This window comes from Mytilus edulis, chromosome 8 (genome assembly GCF_963676685.1).
Source record: "Mytilus edulis chromosome 8, xbMytEdul2.2, whole genome shotgun sequence".
In the NCBI taxonomy this organism is placed as follows: domain Eukaryota; kingdom Metazoa; phylum Mollusca; class Bivalvia; order Mytilida; family Mytilidae; genus Mytilus; species Mytilus edulis.
In genome coordinates this window covers 72,315,132-72,323,803 of record NC_092351.1, presented here as the reverse complement: position 1 = coordinate 72,323,803, position 8,672 = coordinate 72,315,132, and positions in this window count along the sequence as shown.

The following is an 8,672-nucleotide window of genomic DNA, read 5'->3' as shown; positions in this document are numbered from 1 at the left end:
AACAGTTTGTCATCGCAACTCCTCTCAAACCACATAACAGAATTTCACGAAACCGTTTCAGATAATAAGGACATACTATGTAGTTGTGCATATCGACGGGAAATTGCGATTCAATTTTTTTCTAGGAGTTACGCCCCTTTGAACTTATTTACTTTAATGTACTACTGCAACAGTTTGTCATCGCAACTCCTCTCAAACCACACAACAGAATTTCACGAAACCTTTTCAGATAATAAGGACATACTATATAGTTGTGCATATCGACGGGAAATTGCGATTCAATTTTTTTTCTAGGAGTTACGCCCCTTTGAACTTATTTACTTTAATGTACTACTGCAACAGTTTGTCATCGCAACTCCTCTCAAACCACACAACAGAATTTCACGAAACCTTTTCAGATAATAAGGACATACTATGTTGTTGTGCATATCGACGGGAAATTGGCAATCATACCACATCTTCTTTTTTATATTGTCAATTCTATATTATCTGATAATTTGTTCAGACCCAGATCTATATGTAAGATTAAATACATCCTTTTCTATGACACGCCATCATTGTATATATATATATCTTGGACAGCTAAAGTAGCAACCATTTGATTTTCTGATGGGGGGGGGGAGGGGGCTTTGATTATTTTTTGAATGATGAAGGCCTCTTGATGACATATAGTTGCTAACATCTACGTCATTTGATCTTAGGTGGACAGTTGTCTCATTGGCAATCATATTGCATCTACTTATAACATATTACATGTACTACATTGAATGTGCGTTCTTATGCCCTTTTGTGTTTCAAATGAAACAATTGTTGTTAATTTTGATAGTAACTCTTCATTATACACGACAAGAATTACATAACTGAACCATGTCAAAAATGAACTAAACCATGACACGAATGAACCAAACCATGACACAGACATTTCAGTAATTTTGAATTGAGTGCAAAAGTAGATATTTTTCAGAATAATTGACGGCAGTATTATATCACGAAGAAATATGTGATGTAACAGACAGAAAGATAATAACTTTTTTCTTATATAGGATTTCGCTATTTTTTTTTATAAATCAACTTTATCATATACTTAAAAAGAAAAATGAAATAAAAAAATGGGGTCGCCGTTCATTTAAGCTCACAATCTGCCTACGGAAGAAGCATACATTTTTGTTAATGTCCTTTTTTTCTGTTGAACTAATAGGAGAAATAAAGCCTTATTAAAGGTAATATCGAAATAAGAAAATAACCTAATTACAGAAATCGCTTAAAATTTTACAATTATTTAGTTTTTGTACAGCTTATTTGAAAACAATAATAAAAAATATAGGTCACCGATGAGTTAAAAAAAGATATTTCAAATTTAATGCCAAAAAATGGCATTTTTTGCACCAAAGGGAGATAATTTGGAGCTTTTTCAATGATATAAACATTTTAAAAGTCATCTGGGGCCAAACCGAATCAATTTTTTGGGTTGATTTTTGTACCATATCATAAAGTAATAACTAATAGTGTAATGAATAAAATTTGTAATGAAAAAATAAAGGTTTATTTTTTTACTGAAATTTTTGTACCCACGAGCCACCTTAAACCAATTAGCAACATTTAAATTTTGACATACGCTAGCTTTGTTCTGATTTAAGTCATTGACTATATGATACAACTTGTCGAACACTTGTATCATTTTACACATTATAATCAAGTTGAAAATTTACGTCACGATTTTCTCAGGAACTACAACACAAAGATTTCTGAAATCCCTCCATAATTGACGTACACCAACTTTTATTATAATTAATTTCGTAATTTAAAACAACAGTTTTCGGCAAACATTGGTGCAATTATGGCTAAATATATTATATGGATTTTTATGAACATTAAATTTTACTTAATATCAAAATTTGTTTTGCTGCTTAACTTTTTTCTGGTTTCGGTTTCTCTATATTTACAACAATTTTTACCAAACATGAAAATAAATATATACTAAAAAAACATATACCAAAAAAAAAGTTATTTAGGCCACACCAATTTAATTTTGTATTCTACGGATTTTTTTACTCCAGAAATTGGGACAAGCGAGCAATTTGAATCTTTTTTTTTTGCAATTTTGTAGGCGAAGCTTGAACGTGAAGACGAGGGATTATTTTGTTATTTTTTTTTTTGTAAACATAAGATAATAGATTTTGACAATATAAAGTGGTGCCCCTTATTGTTTTTCTCATACAGTACTGCGTATTTTCTTAATTTCATTGTACAGTATTAGTTTTTTGGTTATTTATTCCGCGTTTTGAAAATATCGTATATTTTCAACAGATTTGAAGTAGAATAACAATTAATTAAATTCACGATCCGATAGCAATGATTGACCACCGTTAGCTACATTATGTTTTCGTGATGTACCGAATGACAGCCGCGTAGAAGGCTTTGATAGTTTAGTCTTAGATGCATGATTTTTTTATTCGTTGTTAGTGGCTTTGAACTAGCTGTCAGATAACTGCGAGTACTCTCAGATCTGTTTATTGGGTCTTTTTAATTGTGTCGGGATGTATAAGTACCCGGCCACGTCCACTTGTATTTTTGTCCATCTGATGAGCTAAGCCTTTTTCAACTGATTTTTATAGTTCGTTCTTATGTTGTACTGTTACACCACTGTCCCAGGTTAGGGGGAGGGTTGGGATCCCGCTAACATGTTTAACCCCGCCACATTATTAATGTATGTGCCTGTCCCAAGTCAGGAGCCTGTAATTCAGTGGTTGTTTATGTGTTACATATTTGTTTTTCGTTCATTTTTTTACATAAATAAGGCCGTTAGTTTTCTCGTTTGAATTGTTTTACATTGTCTTATCGGGGCATATTATAGCTGACTATGCGGTATGGGCTTTGATCATTGTTGAAGGCCGTACGGTGGCTTATAGTTGTTAATGTCTGTGTCATTTTGGTCTTTTGTGGATAGTTGTCTCATTGGCAATCATACCACATCTTCTTTTTTATGTTTGCTCGATCATGACTTTTAGACATAACTTAAAATTACAATATCCAAACTTTATAAATTCAGAAGTTTCATGAATTCAACTACATTATTTTGCATTTTATCTATGTTAACTTATCATAAAGGGCAACTCCACCTGTTCGAGGAATAGACCTTTTCAACAATTGACTACACCTACAGTTGACAACGACTACGACAGATAAAACGTAAGTGGTCGTCTAAAAAGCAGTAATGGCTGTATATATAATTGTTGTTGGTCAATAATTGAATTGAAAGGAGAAAAAACATGTTTGCTTATTTTTATCAACCACAACGATTTTTTTCTTGTTTTGATTATAAACCATTTACTGATTTAAATCCTTTAGTTATTGTTTTTGATTGAGTATGAATAAGAGTCTGGATAGGGTTTATAGAATAGACATATAAAATGGACCATTACTATAGAATCATGGCACCAAAAAAATAAAGAAAAAAAAAACCAAATAAAGAATAGAGAATATTGGAGTGCTAAATTATGATTAAGAACAGAGGATAGAGAATAATTGGCAACATGAATCACAAAATAAAGATTAATGGACAAAGAAAAGAAGAGAGAAAAATGCCAAAAAAAATAAGAGAATAGAGAATAAAGGGACCCCCATCCAGACCCTCACGAACGAATAAAAGGGAAATCTTTGATATTTTATTCTTTATTATCAAAGAACCCCAATAGTTCAATTTTTATGCAATCAAACAACGTGTAATTTTGGACCATTTGTTGGGACCAAAACTCCCAAAATCAATCCAAACCTTTCTTTTGAGGTCATAAACCTTGTGTTAAAATTTCATAGATTTCTATTAACTTATACTAAAGTTATTGTGTAAAAACCAAGAAAAATGCTTATTTTTGGGACCTGTTTTTGGCCCCTAATTCCTAAACTGTTGGGACTTGAACTCCCAAAGTCAATCCCAACCTTCGTTTTGTGGTCATAGACCTTATGTTGAAATTTCATAGATTTCTGTTTACTTATACTTAAGTTATTGTGCGAAAACCAAGAAAAATGCTTATTTGGGCCCTTTTTGGCCCCTAACTCCTAAACTGTTGGGACCAAAACACCCAAAATCAATCCCAACCTTCCTTTTATGGTCATAAACCTTGTGTTTAAATTTCATAGATCTCTATTTACTTTTACTAAAGTTAGAGTTTGCGGTCGTATAAAAACGGGGGATTCCCAACCCAGGACAAAAAAAAGGGGAGGGGTTCCAACCACATGTCCCCATTCAAATGCATTGATCGTCAAAAAAAGGGGGTGTTCCAACCCCCGGACCCCCCCCCCCCCTCCCGGATCCGCCACGGGCATCATCTATAGCCTTATAATTTTAATATAAAGATTTATGCTTATACTCGATTATTTTACAAAATGTAGAAAACAGACATGGATTCTTAATTATTGAAACTACTTTTCAATGTTCTGCATAATTTTCCAGCTAGTTTCTTGTCAAAAAAATAATTCTCTCTCTCTCTCTTCCGATAGAAAAACATAACAAAATTCTCAATAGAAGGCAACCACTGTATTTTACTTTTCGGAAGTTAGAGCTAGCTCCCATGAATCATGATTGTCTGTTTCTGTAGTCAGTTTGAAAATAGTTCACAAAGCTATATTCTTATTTGTTAATTCCGTACTAAAACCGTTCTTGAAAAATTATGATGAATGATGGAAGTGTTAAACGACCTTAACTGGCTTTACATCCCTCGCACGGTCAGAACCCAATTAGTAATTTACTGTACACTGGTATGTTTATACTTTGGCAATTAAGGATCGAGTTACCATTTGATTTTTATGGGAGGGAGGGCTAGGATGAAAAATTCTGTCCTTTTTGTAATTGAAATTAGTTCAACCCGCCCCCCCCCCCCCCAATAAAAATCAAATAGTAACTGTAGTTTTCTAAGCTAATATATTCAAGATATGCTTCAGATAGATTCCAGGGTAAAATTACATTATTAAGGGGGCCTCTATTAAGTTTGATTTATTTCAATATCTAAATCAAAGTACAGAAGTACTGAACAGCTGACGACCGCAAGTTCTGGTTGATGGTCACAAGCACTAGTATCAGAAAAAATAATCACATCTCGGTCTATACCTGAAAGTGAGGTTAAATTATATTTAAAAGGTACATATATATGGGGTTTTTTTCTGAGACAGCTGAGATCGTGTGTGGATGATGAATAAATTACAGAGAAATCAACCTCACCTTAAAAACTATTATATTGTGGACCTGGTGATATACATTTTTAATTATTTTTTATCGGTTTACTCTGGTTTGTTGTCATATATTATATTAATATTTGTATATATCAGTTATATATTATTTTTGTATATATCAGTTATATATTATTTTCAGTTGTATATCATTCTATTCTATTATTTTAATAATAATGCAGTACAAGTGTATGGTGGACACTCTTCTGTAGTAATGCGTTTTTCTAATAGTTTGGATTTGAGTTGGCACTCATACTTTTCTCAAAACGTTCTTGTGATATTCTTCCGCATGCGATACCACAATTTTTTGGTATTCTCGATTTGTTATTGATATTATATATTTCTCACGACAAAATATTTTCATATTATTTATCTTATATGTCCTTAAAAATTATTTTCTTGAATATTTATTACCTAGTTTGTCCCCTCCCATGCTTCTGACCGGGCACACTACTCAGCGACATAACAAAAAGTGTGTTTACAAACGAACCTACACGGCCGACAGTCGGCTAACCGAGAGATTGGTCGGTTAATCTATATTGAGTATGCGGCTATGTCGGCGGTTGGTCTGTTAATCGGGTTTGCTAAAGTCAGGTGTTATCGAGAAATAATCATTGAAATTTCAGCATGTTTCATTGCATAACTTTCTAAATATATTTTCATCATAAAAAGTATTCATGTCTAACAAAACATTTCAATGTACTAAATTCAGTGGTGTAATTATTATTTTTCTAGCTTCGATGTACGATCTAAAAAATGAAAAGGCGGGTTACTCATCAATAAAGGAGTAGGTTCAGTAAGACCCCTTTTTGGCCCCAAAATATAGCAGTTTTACAAAATTGTTAAAATGTAAACCTTTAGTTATTTATTGGACAGTAGAATGCTTCTGCTACATAAATATGGTCTGTTTTTGACAATACAATGCACATATATCCGGTACTAGCACCATTAAGTCATGCTAAATTACTGAAATCCTCATAATTCTAGCATTTTAGTTAAATTTTAGACGGTTTTCGTGTAAAACGAAAGTGGCCGCATTCGTGTTCATCCTTAATATTGAAATGTAGGTTGTATTTTATGATAATACATAATATATATAAAGGTTGAGGATGAACACGGATGCGGCCAATTTCATTTTTACCAAAAACCATCTGAAAAGTGACATTTTTCGGCATATTAGGTAGATTTTTCATATTTGACCTTGAATCGGATCGTTTTTAATGACTAAATCTGTTAAAATCTTTCACATAAACTAATTAATTCAAATAAAATAGACACTTAAGTGTTTAAAAAGTGGTCAAAATCTTTCGTCAGATGAACCTGAAATTTGAGGCCAAAATCGGTCCTTACCCAGGGGCGGATGCAGGAATTTTCGAAAGGGGGGTGCTAACCCAGGGCTAACCCAGGGCAAAAGGGGGGGTGCTAACCCAGGGCTAACCCAGGGCAAAAGGGGGGTGCAAAACATATGTCCCGATACAAATGCATTGATCGGCAAAAATAAAGGGGGGTGCGCACCCCCGGAACACACCCCCCCCCCTGGATCCGCCACTGTTACCGGACCTACTCCTTTATACACATTTTACACACATAAAATGTACACAAAATGACACATTGGTTAAATTTACTTGCATTCAATATTTTGAACATCGAAAAAAAGAAAGGCATTATGTTTGTTAACCATATTGATATCATTGTGTGAAAAATCTACACGAAAATCTGTATTTTGGTAACATAAATCAATCTTTATTTAAAACCTGGTCTGTTAATGGGTCGGATGTATAAAACCCGGTCTGTTAATTGGTCTGTTAAGAGTTATGAATTTCAATGTCTACATTGGTAACCAGTATATAAATCAGAGATAAACGTCGTAATGTAACTAAACATCAGTAAGTAAAATACATGTATATTGAGATGACAAAATATGAAAAATAAAGAAAGAAAATGATTAAGATAAATAAAGTGTAGAAAAAAATGACATAACAATTTAAAGAATACAGAAATAAACAATAACCCCAATCCTGACCCGCATGGTATACACGAGAATCTGGATGGAAACGCAGAATATAGAATAATATATAAGGACAGTAGAGAGTGATACATAATGTGATTGCTAAAAACGAGAGAAAAATAATACTTGTTTAAGAATACACACATGAAACACCGATGGTTGTTGAAACAGTAACAGATTGCGATGTACTTATATTGGTGACAAATTCTAGAGTTTACATGCGGACAATTATGGTGGCAGGTTAATGCCATTTTGCGTTTTAGCGCTTTAGCGTTTTCGCCTTACATATTCTATATGGCGAAAACGCGAAACCGATTTCTCGTTTTCGACTTCGCGTTTTCGCCCTATAAAATATGAAAGGCGAAATCTCGAAAACGCGAAATGGACTTCACCGGCCACCATAGACAACTGTAGTTCTCTTCTGCACTTATGTAGAAAGGAACTAAACGGAATAAAATGAATTGAAACTTAAAATAACCAAATGAAACTGCATTCGCTCCTTTCCGTTTACTTCTTTAGAGTTATTTGTAAACAACATATGATTAAGTAATAGAAGAAAAGAAACAATTGGATGATGCTGACGAATTAGGGTTTAACGTCCAGTGACAAGTATCATGTTCATATGTGAACGAGAACATGTTATATGTACCCTGTGTTGTATTAGAAAGACACTTTCAGTCGGAATTGAGAACGACGTCGTGCTTCTTCGAACAGACACAAAAATTAAGGCTGATTGAAAACGTCAATAAAAAATTCTTGCATATTCCAAAGGCCAATCCATATCACGCTATATTGAAGTGACCCACCCTTCAATAAAATGCAAAGAAAGTCAAAATAAAAATGCTCTTTCTAGGATACTGTGGCACCGTATTGTCATTTTTGTTTACTCAGAAACATCTCATTCTTAAATTTTTCAAGGGGAAAATATAAAGGTAGCAAAATTATTGTCGTGGCTAAATAACTCTTAACTGACACAATTTCAATTCTCCAACCCATTAACAGACTTTATTCCCATAATTTTCACTACAACGTGGTATTATTCACGTTATTTTACAATTATGAAGTATTCATTAATGTCAGTTTATTTTTTAGAACCACAGTACTATTTTTTGTCCTTTAAATGATATCTTAATTTGTTTGTTTCGCCTTTTATTAAAAAAAAATGCTATGCGTATAAGCATAAATACTACATACCTGCGCGACGCCTTTTAGTTTTTCTGAAAACTGCGCAGACTAAGAAATATTTTTACAAGTTCAAAATGTTCTATGATAGATATCATTTTGTCAGACACTTTTCTTTTTTTGATGTGGTTCATGCCAAAAATCTGTATATTTAATAGAGTTTAACATTAAATTAAACTAAGCGATTTACTCTTAACAGGCGTATAACCAACCCGATTAACAGACCAATCGCCCATATAGCCGCATACTCAATATAGAT